This window comes from Prionailurus bengalensis, chromosome A1 (assembly GCF_016509475.1).
Source record: "Prionailurus bengalensis isolate Pbe53 chromosome A1, Fcat_Pben_1.1_paternal_pri, whole genome shotgun sequence".
NCBI lineage: Eukaryota > Metazoa > Chordata > Mammalia > Carnivora > Felidae > Prionailurus > Prionailurus bengalensis.
Window position 1 is genome coordinate 51,123,474 of NC_057343.1, and position 17,795 is coordinate 51,141,268.

A 17,795-nucleotide genomic window follows, 5' to 3' on the forward strand; every position below is an offset into this window, starting at 1 on the left:
TGCAGTACTAAGTATATACCCAAAGAATACAAAAATACTAATTCAAAAGGATACATGCACCCCATTGTTTGCAGCAGCATTATCTACAATAGCCAAGTATTATGGAAACAGCTCAAGTGTCCATTGCCTAACGAGTGGATAAAGAAGTTTTATATATACACAATGGAATATTAGGCAGCCACACAAAAGAATGAAATCTTGCCATCTGCAATGACATGGGTGGAGCTAGAGAGTATTGCACTATGTGAAGTAAGTCAGGCAGAAAAAGACAAATACTATATGATTTCACTCATATGCGGGATTTAAGAAACAAAACAAAGGAGCAAAGAAGAAAAAAGAAGAGAGAGAGACAAACCGAGAAACAGACTCTTAACTACAGAGTTGCTAGTTACCTGAGGGGAGGTTGGTGGGGAGATGGGTTAAACAGGTAATGGGGATTAAGAAGTACACTTGCAAAAAAAAAAAAAAAACAGGGCTGGACCTGCCATGCCCCTCCTGCTTTAGTGGCCGTCTAGGGGCAACGTCCCCAAGCAGTGGCTCTTGGAGACGTGGGTTTGCTGCTCTGTGCGGGGCAGCTGACTCATCTAGCCCTTTATGGAAAAAAAAAAAAAAAAAAAAGAAGCACACTTGCTGTGATGAGCACTGGGTGATGTATGGAAGTGTTAAATCACTCTATTGTATGCCTGAAACTAATAATACACTGTATGTTAACTAACTGGAATTTACTTTTTTTTTTAAGGAAAGAGTAAGTCCATTTAAAGGCCTTATCCTGTGTATCTATGCCATTATCAAGAGAGACTATGGCCTTATTTGCAGGAGGTGGGCTTAATACAAGTAAAACAGAATGCAAATAACTCTAACAGAATATAATATAGGTGGGGAAAATATATGCAGATGACTAGGAAAGGGGAAGCTTTTTTAATTTGATGGACAAAGCAGCGCTCTCGCTACTTCATCTATAACCAACCTAATACAGTAAGCATAATGGACAAGTTTCATATTCAGAGTTAACATGTTGTTTTTTAATTTTTTTAAGTGTTTATTTATTTATTTTGAGAGACAGAGATAGAGCGCAAGCAGGGAAAGGGAAGAGAGAGAGGGAGACACAGAATCGGAAGCAAGCTCCAGGCTCACAGCTGTCAGCACAGAGCCCAATGCAGGACTCAAACTCACAAACCGCGAGATCATGACCTGAGCCGAAGTCGGTCACTTAACCCACTGAGCCACCCAGGCGCCCCACAGAGTTAACATATTTAAACAGTGCTGTGTTATACGCCATACCTGAGACTCAGTGAAAAAACAAAGGCTTTGTAGTCACAGGGCTGAGATCACCCTCTGGCTCCTCCTCTTACCGTGTGGCCTTGACCAAACTATATAACCTTGCTGATTTTTAGCATCCATGTCCCTCAAAGGGCAATATTCTTTTAAATGTTCTAAGATGTAATGATGTTGGATATTGTAGAGTACATGGGACAGTGTCTGGAACTTAGTAAAATTGAATAGATGATAGCTATTATCAGAAATAATAAACAGTACAGTGAACCCTGTCTGCTGAAGTGCTCCAAATTCTATTAGCATAGAAAATAGAAAAGGAGTCATATAGGAAGGGAGTCAAGGAGTCATATAAACACATTGAAAACAGGTGCCACGCATATCAAAGATGAAATTTCAGCTATTCCTGGTTGTGGCCTCCTACACCCAGGAATCCAAACTCCCAGCAAGCCCATGGAAGCATTTCATTTGAAGCCTTCTAATATAAACGGTGAGAAGAAGCTAGGAAGCTATAATACTTTTTCTCTATCATAGACAATTCTGCTTGGTAAACTGACAGTGCCAGTGATGACTCAATAATTCAGCCCATATAAAACTTGCTCCAAAAGAGTCTAAAATACAACATTAGGATTCCTAGTGAATGGAAAGTTATTGACTCTAAGGGAATGATTTCTTGAGCCACTGGAAGGCTGTTGAAAGATTTCCTTTGGTTTGTACAAAGTGGCTTGATCAAATTGGATTTTGATGCCTAAATTCTTTCTGAAACCAGAAAAATAATTTCTTCTTCTGAAGTTTATGAGATCACATTGCAAAACATTCCATCTTGGAATCAGAAATGTGACAAAATAGTCTTTGTTTTACTCTAGGTAGACAATAAATACAATGCAGTGATTTAATATAATTGCATGAATTTCTTTCTCTTTTACTGATGTGACATAGGCACCATTTTTATCTATCATTGTGGCTGCTACTATATATATACTGATTTTGTACTCTTTAAGATAAACCAGTTGACATCATTTATATGATATACACATGCAAGACAAATTTGACACAAACACCAAATAACTACATACAATTTTCTATTGCAGGAGTCCATTTGGAGACCTAAATTTCTAATGAAGAACGTTAATCAATGTATAATCCTGATACATTGAAATTATAAAGGATCTCAGAGCCATCTAGACCATCTAGACCAATCTCATCATCTAAAAAATAAGGAAACTGAATCCCAGAAAGGACAAATGTTTTATATAGGGTCACAAAAAAAGCAGAACAGGAACAAAAACCCAGACCTCCTGACTCCACAGATGGTGCCCAAAACACTGGGCTGGTGATCAATTTAAAGTAGATAGACCACTCCAAGAAATAATAGATCCACTGAAAAACATCTTTATGTAAAGTATCAGGCAGCTCTGTAAGCAAATAGTAAGAATCTTAATAAAATCAGGGTAAGAGAAATGAAAATTAAGAAACCAGCCTGATGAAGACAGGCAAAAATTATTAAACAGAGTTAACATATTTAATTTCTCCCACTTACTTGGTGTTGGCTTACTGGGGACTTTAACATTGCATGAGAGCTATATACAGATGTCTTATATCTTTTATTCTAGTCTTAAAGGATCTGGAAAGGAACCGCAAATGCCAAGAAGCAGGAGGAACAAAGGTAAATATAAATGGGCAACCATATTAATTTGAGAAATTTCAGGCAAGAGTCCATGCACCAAAATGAATTTGAGGACTAGGTGTTCTACAAACAGAAAGAATTTAGGCATCAAAATCCAATTCGATCAAACCATTCTTTCAAACCAAAGGAGATTGTTTGCAATGAGGTTGTCTGTCATTTCTGAGAGAAAGGTTTTATATTCAGACAAGATCCATAGATGAAATCATGCAAGTATGATGATGTTGTCGAAGGATATAGCTGTAAACTCATCGCATATACCACGGTAAAGATTTGTTTAATTTAAATATTGACAAACAGTTTAAAATGTGAATTGTAGTTTTTAAATTTTTAAATCCAGTGGGACTATGGCTGCAATAAAAGAAATTAAGCCTATGACTATCTGAATTCAGGCACCAGGTACCACCAGGAGAGAAACCCAACCTATAAGTTTCAGTCTTAGAGGTCAGTAACAAATTCCCTGGCCAAACTGATTGTGGGTGAACAACGTATATCCCTAAGAGAATCAATAAAACTTTTTCAGCATTGTAATGATCTGTATACATTTTAATCTCACAGTCACAACCTACAAAACCAAGACCTATACTGATACATGAAATTTTAAAACTCAATATATGCTTTCTCTCAGGAAAGACAACACTAAGATTGTATCTGATACACCAAAATCTTGAAAATCAGCCGTTAGCTATGAATATTAATTCCTATCTTCAGAGATCAACAATTCCTATGTTTTTAAATAATTTCTTACCTAAGAAATAATGTTTTCATTATAGAAAATTAGAAAATACATACATAAAGAAAAAGACAATAAAAATAAATTACAAGTGATACACAATGAATACAAGGCAAGGATGTCTGCTCCCTCTATCTCTATATAATATTATATCTGAGGTCCTAGCCAGTCTTGTGGTAAATCAAGAAAAAGAGAAGACATTCCAATTGGAAAGAAAGAAGTGAAACTTGGCTTACTCACGATGACATAATTTTATACACAGTAAATATTAATGAATCTACAAAATAAGCTATCAGAACTAATAAATATAACACAGTCAAAGGATACAAGGTAAATGTGAAAAAATCAATCATATTTCTATAAACCAACAATGTTTATGTTCCAATAAACAATTGGAAATTTAAAAAATTGTAAATGCCATGGCAATAGTATTAACAAATGAAATACTGGGGATAAACTTAAAACACAAATACAAGATCTCCACACTGAAAACCCCAAACATTGCTGAGAAAATTAATGGAGACCTAAGTAGGCAGAGAAACGTACCATGTCCATGGAATGATTGATTCAAGGTTAAGATATCAATTTTCCCCAAACTGATCTAGAGATTCGATGCAATTTCAATAAAAAGCCCATGAAGCTTTGTTTGTTTGTTTGTTTGTTTGTTTTAATTGACAAACTGACTCTAAAAATCATGTGGAAATGGAAGGGACCGAATATGGCTGAAACAATTTTGAATATGAAGAACAAACTTTGGAGATGTAAACTACCTGATTTTAAGACTTCTTATATAAGGCTACAATTGTCAAGACAGTGTGATAGTAGCATAAAAATAGATGTACCAAAAAATGGAACGAAATAGAGAATCCAAATATAGCTCCACATATATCACTCAATTTGGGGTCTTTAATGTTTTTCTTGGCGTGGATTGGTTTGGTTTTTGTTTTTTGGCTTTACAAAAAAAAAAAAAAAGTTTCAGTAATCTCTCTGCCCAGTGTGGGGCTTAAACTCAAGACTCCAAGATCAAGAGTTGCATGTGTGTGGGTAGAGCCTACTTAAAAAAATAAAAAATAAAAAAGTTTTTTACTTTAAAAAAAAAATCCCCAAGGTAATCTGGGGAGGGGGAAAAATGTGTTTTCAACAAATGTAACTGAACAACTGGATATCAGTGTGGAAAAAAAGATAAACTTTGACCTCTGCTTCATAATGCATACAAAAATCAACTCCAAATGGATCATCAGCCTAAATATATACCTTAAAACTATAAAATTTCTTTTAAAAAAACAGGAAAAAGAAGAACCCTTTGAAGCTTTGAGGGAGGCAAAGATTTCATAAAGAGAACACACAAAAATGAATCATTTTTAAGGAGATGATTAATTGGACTTTAGAAAAATTTAAAACTTTTGCTCCTGAAAAAACACCGCTAAGAAGGTGGAAATTCCTAGTCAAAGACCAAGAAGGATTTTTGCAATACAGATACTTGGCCAAGGACTTATATCCAGAATAATGCAATACAACTCAATTGGAAGACAACCCGTTATTAAAAAGTAATGTGAGCAAAAGATTTGTACACTTCACAAAAAAGACATATGTATGGCCAATAAGTATATGAAAGGGTGTTCAACATCTTTAGTCATCGGGGAAATACTAATTAAATCAAGATATTCCACAAGCCCACTAAAATTGTTAACATTAAAACACCGATAGTATCAACTGTTGACATGAATGCAGAGTAAATGAGAGTCATATATTCATTACTCATGGCCGTGTAAAATGGTGCACTCATACTGAAGAATATTTTGACCCAGAAATTGCACTTAGATATTTACCAATGAAAATGTGTATTTATAAAAAGTCTTGACATAAATTCACAGAAGCTTTATTAATAATAGCCAATAAATGGAACAACCCAAATGTCCATCAAAAAATAAAAGGATTCCAGGAGGCGGGCCAGGGGGTGGCGGGGCCCTGGTGGCGGGGCCCTGGTGGCGGGGGAGGTCGCCCACGGAAGCCCCGGCACCCAGTGGCAGCGGTGACTCCCAAGACGAGCTGGGCCCTTCCAAAAAAAATAAAAATAAGAATAAAAAATAAAAGGATGGACAAAGGGTGGTATATGTATACAACGGGGTGCTGCTCAGCAATAAAAAGAAATGAACTACCGATACATAAAACAACATAACTAAAATCTCAAAATCATTATGCTAAGCCAAAGAAACAGAATCAAACAACATATACTGCAGTACTCTATTTATATAAAATTGTGAGAATGTCTAAAACTTACCCATAGTGACTGGAAAAAAAGATAGTGGCTGCATGGGGTGAGGAGTCAGGTGTTTGTGGAGAGCATGAGGAAAATTTGGGGGGTGATGAAAATGTTCCATATTTGTATTATGGTAGTAGTTTTACACATCTGTCAAAACTGGAAAGCATAATAGAACTTCCACATTGACAAGCAAACAAAAAGGAGAGAAGGAAATTTTGGCAAGCCAACAAAAGTAGGGAAAAGGGGGAGGGAAAAATAAATAGCAAATATCAAGAAGGTATAAAATCAAGTATATCACATGACCTGTCCTAATTTTAAAGGTCATTCTGACCTCTGTTTTAAGAAGAGGCTGAGAAGATAGAAGGAAGTGTTCTTCTAAATATTCCCTCTACAAAGAAGTTTTCCTGGCTCCCTGACCTAAAACAGTCACACACATCCCATTTTTAATGATATACGATTATAATATATAGAAAAACGCAAAAATGAAGAGAAAAATGACTAGAATTAATGTGATATTAGTAAGAGTCCTGGATACAAAAATCAATATATAAAAATCAATTTTGTTTCTATAGAATAGACAAATAATTATAAAATATTTTAAAACAGCACTTAGAATAGCATCAATATATCAAATACCTAGGAATCAATACATTATAAAATATTACTGAGAGAAATTAAATAAGACCTAAATAAAAGGAGGCATATAATCATTCTCATGAATTGGAAAATTCAGTGTTGTAAAGATGTCAACTCTAAAATTTATGGATTCAAAATTTGTCTATGGATGAAAATTTCTATGGCTTTTGATAGAAAGTGGCAATCTAAACTCCATATTAAAATGCAAAAGTAAGCCAAGTAAAGAACAAAATAAGACGATTACTTAACTACATATACAAGTGTAGTAACTTAAACAGCTTGGTATTGCCTCAAGGATAGACAAGTTAGTAAATACACTATGAAAGAGTCCAGAAAGAAACTTACACATATTTGATGATTTGATTTATGATAAAGATAACATTGCAGAAGAGGAAGGGAAAGGAGACTACTTCAATAAATGGCCAATTGGATATTCAATTCAAAAATAAATGAAACTAGATCTCTACTTCATATTATACAGAAAAATCAAGTTTAGGTGGATTGAAGACTTAAATGTGAAATGCCAAATAAAGTTCCTAGATGGAAATGTTGGCATATATCTTTAGGATCTTAAAGTAGTTTCAACTGAATATAAAAGTCCTAATGATAGGGAATGAAACTGACATATTAGATTACAGTGAAATTAAGAACCTCTACTGAAAGATTCAATATGAAAAAGTAAATAGGCAAGTGAGAGGATTGGAGAAGATATTTGCAACACTTATAACCAACAAACAGCCCAAACACGGACTGAAAAGCTACTACAGATCATCTTTAAGGAGACAGCTCTACACACTTGAATAGGATAACCAAAAGGTCCAGAAAGGATAACCAAATGGTCAATAAAGTTATGAAAACTGTCCGACCTCAATAGTAATCAAGGAAACACAATCTAATATCATAAATAAGTATCACTAGAAACCCATGAGAATGACAGAAATTTAAAATCCTGATACTATCATGGTGATAATTCACTAACCTATGTATTTATAGTTGGGGGATCAATATTAGAAAGTCATCTAAGAAAGCTAATAAAATATTCTGAAGATTGCCCAAATACCTAAACAATACTTATAAAAAGTGAGAGCTTTTGTCAAAAATTTAGTTCACCCAATATTAATTTAATGCAATTTCGGTTAGAATCCTAATTTTGATGATCCTGTTGAGGTTTTTTGTGGGGAAGAAGATGGATAAAATTGTTTTAGGATTCAGAAGATAAAAGAAATGTCAATGATGAAAAAGAAGATTGTGAACAAAGAAAAATGGTAAGGGGCATATATACCTTATTAGATATTTATATTTACTATAAAGTCACTATAATCCCTGGCACTGACACAGAAATAGATAAATATATTTGTGGAACAAAATAGAGTCCAGAAATAAATCCACAAAAGTGACATTTTAATTCAGTGGGAAATAATTGGTTTATTAATAAATGATCCTGGCATAATTGGCTGTCTACAAGAAAACAAGCTAGATCTACCTCGTGCCATATGCCGAAATGAATTCCAGATGGATAAAATTTTAATGCAAAAATATTTCTGAAGTTTTTAAAAGTTAAGAAATTTTCAAAAACTGGAGGTAGGAAAAAACTTTCTATGCAAAACATAATTGTTTGAAGCGATAAAAGACATATTTTGACTTCATAATATTAAAACATACATAGATGTCAAATCCACTGTAAACAAAGTCACAATAAAAAATGATAAACTAGGAAAACATTGGCAGTTCATACGACAAAGGACTACTATATCTAACAAGCAAAAAGAATGCCTCTAATTTGAAAAATAAAGAAGAATTGAAAGAAAAATGGACAGAAGCTATAAACAGGCAACTTATAGAAGATGAAACCCAATTGGCCAATAAATGTGACAAGATGCTCAGCTTCACAACTATCTAGAGAAGTAGAAACTAACACACAAAGTGGCATTTTTCACCCATATGGGCAAAAATAAGATGTATGGAATTTGGTGCTGATGAAGATGTGGGGAAAGGAGAATTCTCACATTTTATTGCTGGGACTCAAGCTCCTGGTAAGCTAACGTTAAGAGGTTGAGCAATTGCTATAAACATTCAAAATACACATACCTTTTGACCAAACAATTTCACTTTAGAAAATCCACCCTACAGAGACAAAAGCACCGGTGTGTGGTGATAAATACAAGGCTGATCATTGCAACAATTTTGTTGCAGTAGCAACAAAAAAGGAAAAATAAAAAACCCTGAAAATAAATGAATGTCATCAATACAGAAATAGTGAAATACATTGCGGGATATCCATTCTGCAGATGGGGGTTGGTTGCTAATCAATGGGTATAAAGTTGCAGTAAGATGCATAAATTCTAGAGAAGGGCTGTGCAACATTGTGCCTCTAGATAACATTGTACTGTAATCTAAAAATATGTTAAGAGGGTAGATCTCTTGTTAAGTGTGCTTACTACCATAAAATAAAATTTGTAAATGACGAAAGAAAGGAAAAAAGACTTAGATCAGTATCTATGCACTTATTGGATATCGAAGATGCATTGGTGATTTGCATGTGATTAAGTATAGTATGACAACTTTTTGTTAGAGAACAAATGAGATCCTGTAGATGTGTATACATTTGTTTATGTGAGCACTGAGAAAGTCAGGGAACTTGACATGCAATAGCAGTTTGAAATACCTGGGGACAGAGGGAATGAGAAAAAACTCTCTCTTAATACATCTTTGCAATGTTTCACCAATTTCAATGAACACATATCTCGTAATTACAGATTTTTACTAGATACTTTTTATGGAATGCTTGTTAACTAAAAACGGACATTTGACCCTATTCTAGTGTAAACTCACACATTCTAATTAATATAAATTCTTTGTCTTTACTTGTATATCACTCCTCTCTTGGATTGACTTTTGCCCTCTCTCCCCTAGCTTCCTTCTTAGCACATTTTTCTCACTCATTCTTGAAATAAATCATTTCTGATCATCTCTTCTCATAGACATTTCTTTCCTGTGTGTTTATGGTCTTTAATTCACTTATTCATGGTCCCAAATCCCCACGAATTCAGAGAAATGTAGGAGACAGATAAGGAAATCAAAAAATTAAAATAGGCTGAGATAATCTCTTAAGGTAACATACATTGAACTGCTAGAGAGAAGTACACAGAAGTACATTTGGAAACACCAGAAAGTTACCAACCACCTGGGGGTAAGCCTTTGGAGCAGAATCCTGAAGAAAGAGAACTTGGCTTTGCCAGATGAACGCGGAAGAGGGCCGGCATTCCCGACATCACAAACAGTGGGTGTATGTTGCCATTCATTGATTCCCCCCCCCCCCCCCCCCCCCCCGCCGCCCAGCAACATTCAGTTTTTGGATCAACCACATGAATTATAGAAGACTGCCTACTGGACTACACGTGTGCTAAAAATAAATTTCCTGTTCTGAAAAATGTAGAGAAATAAAGACGTTGCCAGGCTAGTAAGATAGGCCAATAAAAAAGTATCCGTTTGGAATTCAAATTCCGGAGGAGAAATAAGAATCTTGCAAATGCTATCCTCTTCTCCTCTAAGCTTCCGGCATTTATATTTTCACTCCGTCTACAAGACAAATGCAGTCCCCAGCCTCACAGAGCCATGCAGGCATGACGAGTGCAAACATAAAAACAGCACAGGGTGCTGTGGCAGGTGCATACACTTGTCAGCGTTTTGTTTGAGTAATTAATTATAAAATATTTTGTTATATACGTTGATTCACGTGGTTGTGGGGGTAGTTTTTCTTTAAGGTGAAAGGAAGATGTTTGAACTGGGGAGGGGAGTGGACGGAGGCACTGAAACATGACTGCTACTTGCCAAGGGCAGTGCTGAAATAAAAAAGAACCTGGAAGAATCAGGGTGTAGCTCTACTGATTTCTCCTCTTCTTGTCACATGACCGCTACCCAAACGGGAACCGAAGACAGGGGAGAATGTGTCAGAATCGGGCAAACACGCCTCCTCTGCTCTCTGCCTGGATCCTCTTCCAGAACACAGAAGTATATTCGCTCAACAATGTGGAAGAGAATTTCACCATTGCGAGAACTTGCCTTGTGTGTAGCAGAATCGTACACCTGTAGAGAGGATGAGTGGAAGCTATCTTAGAAATATCTATCTCAGCTCTTTTTATAAAGTCAGAGCAGAGCAGTTGTAGATGTTCCAGACCTCACAGTCGTCTTTCCTCTCTCTAATTCCGCCTGCCTCAGACAGGTCCTTTGCATAAGAAGCAAGCAAATATTTCTTGAATTTCTGCAAGTATCAGTTAAGATCTTTTTGCAACTTTCTCCAGTAAGGATGCTTCTTTAAGTGTACAAAGGAAATTTGCCATTAAAAGAAACTGAAATGAATTATTTTGAGTGATAAATCTCCTTTCATCAATATGGGGTTTCAGTTTTTAAAGACTACTGTATTTTTCTGAGAACGAAGCAGGGCATTATATTCTTAAACTGTAACAAGAAACAATTAATGCTCTAGCTCTTGTCACAATAGCTAGAGAAAGTATTGCAATGATCCCATCAACTCCACCATTAGATAGTTACTGAGAAATGTCTTATGTTTCTATTCCACTTGATAATGTGCCCAAGTGTTTTTAAAAATAAAGGACATCTCAAGATTGTCCAGTTAGAATAAGATCAGCACATCTATTCGTCCCTCAGCCCCAGAAGTTCTGTTAATTCTGACTTCCCTTTTGCTTCTCTGCCTCCCTCCTGTAGACTTTTTTTTCCTGGCATTTTAATTTTTTTATTACACATTTTTTATCAGCTGCAGGGCACCACCTGTTTCTAAGCACTTGGCATTCATGTCTAATAAATTGTTCTATAAATACCTTGGAGCCTTTCTTTATAGTCCTTGTCAACCTTTCCCTACTACATTTCAATCTTCAGTGATTTGCAATCATACTTTAAATAAAAGAAAAAATATTCAGTTATGGTCTAGGAGAAGGCACAAAGTTTGTACAGGAGGGTAAGTGAAATCGTGTCTATCTTAGAAAATGGACGCGACATACCACAGCATATTCTCTTCCTCCTTATCGTCATCCAAATGTTGCTTTTCCTTTTAGCGCTTCCACACTCACACCAATGCAGCATTTCAGTTCAACAAATATTTCAGTGCCCAGTGTGTTGGAGGCACTGGAGCATCACAGACAAATGAAACGTGGCCCATGCACTGGGAGCACACAGTCCCACGAGGAAGAGAGAGTGTCCAGTTACTATACTACAAGGTGACTAGTGCTATGTAATAGAGGTATTATCATGCAGTAGAAACTTCTAAGTTCTTAAAATGGATATACGGAGTAAAGTATGTGAATTATGTGTACATGAAAAATTGGAATCCAAGAGGATGACTAACACAGGAAAACGTAGCTTAGAAGACTCCAGTTGTGGCTCTTCGGCCGCTGGAGACTAGCTTATTCTGGAATTAGGTCCTCTCTCCCTGAACATGGCAAAGTGTTTGGATTCTCTTTCAAATTCCAACCTATGCCTGCCCCTCCCACCAGCCAGGCACAGTCCACCTCACCTGGGGGCTCTGTGAGATATTTACACATATACCTAATCTAGTCTCCAACTTCTTTGCCAGCTTCTTTCCCCCTGGCTATTCCCACCACAGAGTGTTTTGTTTTGTCTTGTTTCCATTTCCTACAGATTGTTATTCCTCACCCTCATCTCTAAATAGTCATCTGGTGACTAGAACTAACTTTAGAATAAGGCACTAGAATCGATCACTGTTTTGGGAAGCCCCAAAGAATCTCTTGCTCCCACCACAAACAATAACTGACATTAGCAGAGATAAGACATCAGCCATGAGAGATCACAAACTCAAGGATATGAAACCAGACAAAAGTAAAGATGAAAGAGATAATAAAAAGAGCCAAAGCCTATCAATACAGGGCAGAAACTAGATTTTAAACAGAATAGCAAAATCTGACTGGGAAGATTTTCAGGGGCTTCTCCAAGGTCAACAGGTTGATTCCTTCCTTTTCTCCTGATTTGCAGTTTTTGTTTGGGATTTTTGTTTTGTTTTGTTTTGTTTTGAATGCTTCCAATAGTTTCTTCCCACATCTTGATGGCCCAAGAGGAAAACTATAGTTTTCTCATCATCCAAATGCCACAGTTAGCCACTTCAACCCACACTTAAAGCACCAAGAATTCAGTCTGGAGAACTGAGCGGCAAGAAAAAGGTAAGGGCTCTGGTTCATCTGGATTCAATCAGTCCCAATCTTCCAGTGAGCACTTAAAAAAAGGAGGCTTTTAAGCCTCAAAATACTTTGAAGAAATTCTTGTAGCTTCAAAGGAACCTTCCCAGAGCATATTTTCTAGCCGATCTGTGATCTCTCGGCTAAAACTCTTGAGGTTTGGAACCTGCTGTCTACACGTTCCCCCATTTAAGCCCAACCCGTGGGACACACAACCTGGACTCTTTCTGTGGAAGAAGCTGATTCTTTCCTGCTTGTTTTGGACTTCTGTCTGGCTACCTCCTGCCTTTCTTGAAACTATAACATCTTTGGGCAAAGAATCTCCACATGTTTTCTAAGCAAGGGCTTACGCTTACGTATTATCTAAGGGCAAGTTCCCCAGGGCTGCTTCTCCCACAAGATGTCGTGTTTTCAAACATCATCTGGTAATTCTTCATCATGATAATATTTCTTGTGTAAACTTGTGCCATGAAAATGTTACTCCATGAATATTAAATAATAAATGTGGGAAGATAAAACTCTTCAGCATTTCCTCAGAAAACCTTAACATCTTGAATAATTTCAATGTATTTACTTGAAAATGCTTCTTTGAATCCTATTCATTTCAGACAAAATATAGACTGGTGTTGGCCCAAAAGTTTCTTGTAAATTATTTAGGATGCAGCGAGTTTCTTCATGGAGACAATCATATAAAAGATGCTTATATGATGGTACCAATCCTCATTAGCGCATCTGATTCCATTTGATACTAACCGTACCACCCTTTGTAATAGATCTCCCCACACACTGGAGAATTCCAGAAGATATCACACACTCCGCCAAATCTACTTCTCACACACAGCCTTCCTTCTTCTACCTCCAGAACTACATAAAAGGGAAGAATAAAACTAATGTTTGTCCAGCAACTACTAAGTGCTGCCATGGGGTAATGTATTAAGTCTTACTTAATTTCCTATCAACTAGATTGAAAATCCAGTCACAGGAAGTCTGATAGGAGCTATAATTATATAATCATATGTTAATGTTGCAATATTTCCAACTGCAGACCTACGGTATTCCTCTGTGCAGCAGGGGACCAAGCTTGGTGATAGTGTAAAGAGGGAAAAATGGTTTTTAAAGAAGAATGGGCAAACAGCTAAACAGGTAATGCCCTTACCGCCATATTGCTTTCATCCTGCATCTATCTTCATCAGAAGCATGGGCCTAATAATACTGGACCAAGAGGTATGGAGTCAGAAATAGCTGTGCAAAATAGTTTTGCTAAGTATTAACCCTGGCACTCTAACGCATCATGAAACCTAACTCCTACCACTGCCGTGAGGTTTCATGGCGACACGTGAAAACCATGACTTGCAGGGCCCTAGGTGAAATAAGAACTTTAAAAAATGCTGGCATTCTTCCCTGCTCCCCCCGCCCTTGATATTCACATTATACATAGAATTTTAAAACACTTTTTAAAAAAATGAAATTCCAGGTTTCTGAACCACAGAGGAAACTGTCCAAAGCTAGGAGCATAATTGCTGCCATGTTGGGCAGCCTACACAGTAATTGGATCTTTCTGGTGTCTTAACTTCTTCCACCGTAAACAGTTTTCCCCGTCCAAAGAGCCATGGGAATGTGGGTCATCTCTACAGGATGGGTGTCTCGTGATCACTTAGCGCTGATCCCAACTTGCTTTGGAGTGGAATCCTGCATATGATGGCAAAGGCTGCATTCCTACAAAAGGACATATTTCTAAGCTCAGGCAGTATCATTGTTTAGAAATAAACATCTATTATTTCCCTTTATCTTCTTGTTTAGTAGGTGTCCCTTTGTTCAGAGTGACCTGGCAAAGTGTGATTAACAGGAACTTGCAGCAAATTTTTAAAAATCCATTCAAAAGTCTCAGTTGAGGGAGGGGAAAATGGAGAGCCTAAAAACATTTGAGAAAATGCCAGGGGCTTGTTCAGAACTTGCTTATTAAACCTCAGACCTAGTTAGTAAGTTCTTCTCTTTTAGGTGAATAAGGAATGATCTCGAAGGTGCCTTCTAGCTCTAAATTTCTATGATTTAAAGTGAGCAGGTTTCCTTAAGAGAGCAAGCTTTTTAATGATATGAGTGGTAGATCTGAACCCTTAAGCTCTTCTTCAGAAATTCATTTCAAGGGACTGATTTCTGCTTTCAGTATTCATCAAAGCCCAAGCCTGTACTTACTCCATGGAGGCGAACTTCTTTAGAGGAGCGCATCTTTATATGATGTGCCCTGCCAAAGCAGCATGCATTTTTAACCTAGGTTGCACAGGATTGGGGGAAGTCCACAGAATGTTTGGAGCTGATGAAACATTCTCTAACCTCTTCGCTCCAGCCTGGGAGCGAGGAACGAAATACAATGTTCTGTGAATTTTAGTTTTCATTTTAATTAAAATTCTTATTTTCCCTCAGTCTAAATTCTTAATCTCGGTTCATCTTCAATTCTGTCCAACACAGACTCCTGAGCTGCTGGAGACAACCCAATACACACAAAAATTACCATTCAGGTCTGGACAGTCTTCTCTAAGAGGCCCATTTAAAAGGAAGAAACTGAGCTGAGGGACGCTAAGAACAGCTAACGTGCCCTGCATTCAGCTGAGGCCTTACATCAATTCATTCCATCTTTGTCATTACCCTATGAGGTAGGAACAATATATTATAACTAGGGAAAATGGAAGTATAATAAGTTTCCCAAAGGTACATAGATATTAAGTGATAGAGACGGGTTACAAATCCAGGAGCCAAGCACGGTGTAACAAGGGGTTCGTGTGAGAGATTTCCTCGGATTGATCCTCAGAGATTGTATTCATTTTTGGAGGGGTGGGATGGGATGGTGGAGGAGGCAGTGGATGCCAGGGCAGCGCATGCCGGCTCACAAACCGACCACCACCCCCACTCCCCACCCCATAGAGCTGCTTGTTGACCACAGCGGCACCCTGCTGGATGGAGACCAGGGATCAGTATTTTTTTCAAATGTTTATTTATTTTTGAGGGAGAGAGACAGAGTGTGTGTGAGCAGGGGAGGGGCAGAGAGAGAGGGAGACACAGAATCCGAAGCAGGCTCCGGGTTCCGAGCTGTCAGCGCAGAGCCCGATGCGGGGCTCGAACCCACAAACCATGAGATCATGACCCGAGCCGAAGTCAGCGGCTTAGCCGACTGAGCCACCCAGGTGCCCCCAGGGATCAGTATTTTTTTTTTTAACTCTTCTGATAATTTTTACATGCAGGCGGGGTTGAAAACTACTCCTCAGACTGCTAACTCTAGTTTCTGCAAGGAGTGAAATCAGAGAGAGAAGGCACTTTTCACTACATGATGTGTCTGAGAAAGCATGCATTTTATAAAATGATTCACAAAATTTAAAGAAACCAATAAGGAAATAGCATTTTCAAGTCTGCTTCTGTCTTTTACTCGCAGATATAGAAATAGCAGTCAGCGTCATGCTTTGGTCTTGGTAACGGGATGAAGACAGCAGGTAATGAAGAAAGGTTAGCACTGCCTACCCAGGAAAGTCAAGAGCAGCGAGGCAGTGCTGTGAACGGCCAAGAGCAGATTCTCAGCAGACAGAGCACGGTTCCAGGGAAGAGACACGGGGTGTTGACAGGTAGGAAGGGAAGATCAAGGAAACTAAGCAGAGAGGTCTGACACCAAAGAACTGGAGTCCAGTTCCGATGCCTGGGCTTGAAACACAAGAGAAGAGTTCATACCTGACAAGATTGGCAAGAACCAGGGTAAACTTTGGTCACAGAGGAACTTGGTTCCTAGGCAGGACACCCAGTTGTAAAAACAGTATGGAGAAGTGGCACTGGGGCACGGTTCCTGAAAGACCGGTTAACTAGGCCAAGGTTCTGAGAGGCCCAGAAATAAAGCCGGCCTGACTATGAGCCCCTACCTGAACTTGCTAAATGCCCAGGGCCTTGGCCATGTTTTTGCCACATCCATCGAAACCAAAGCGAACTGCCTCCTGGAACTGAAATTCTGTAGGGCAGTGAGCCAACAAATTTGATATATACAATGTCACTTCAGTGACACTCTGTGAATTATAGTTTTCCTTGCTATGCAACTTCACTTACATAGGCTGAAAATAAATAACTAATAAAACCAGATGCCACTGCGATTAATCCACATAATGAGGTCACTCCATCCCCTTTACAAAATTTCTTAGGTAGCACAAATTCTTCATCTAGGTCTAGCCTCGTGATTTTTAGCAAAACACCACATAGTGTAGTAAAAGTGAATAATAAGTAGAAAGAGTAGGTATCAACAGAGCAGCATAGATGTGAAACATTCGGGATGTGTGTCACAAAAAAGCCAAAATATAGAGCAGAAGACATGGCCCCATTATGTTCACATAACGATGAAGTTATCCTTACATTTCAAGCAACACAAGAGAGGAAAACTTTGAGAATGAAAAATGGCTCCAAGGGCTGCCACTAAGAAATATGCAGGTGTCATACCGCATACCTTAACCTTACACAGTTATGTATGTTGATTATTTCTCAATAAAACTGGAAAAAAAGAAATACATGGACAGACAAGAAATCTATTGGCACAATTTTCTCAGCAACTTCATTCAGATGCGTTCTTTGAAAACAGTATCATCCTTTCACTGTGACCCATTTGTTTAGAGGTGATGATGATAGATCACACACGTACATTGCTGTCCACAAAACCTCAAATTCTTCGAGGTCTTGGGGCAGAAACTCTAGTGGTGCCTAACACATAATAGATATTCAATAGATATTTACTGAATTGAAAGGATGGTATAAAATGGTCTCAGTATTGCCTATCACTGGGGCAGATCTGTAGGTGGCAAGGGTAGATGTTCCAGAAGGAATTTAGGTGATCCACCAGAATGCATTCCTGATGAAGGCTTTTTAGTCACTAACTGGAGTAAAATAGGGGTTTTATTGGTTACATTTACTAGGATGATACATGCTACAGACATTTAGCCTTTTTTTTGAGAGAGAGAGAGAGAGCACGCAAACAGGAGA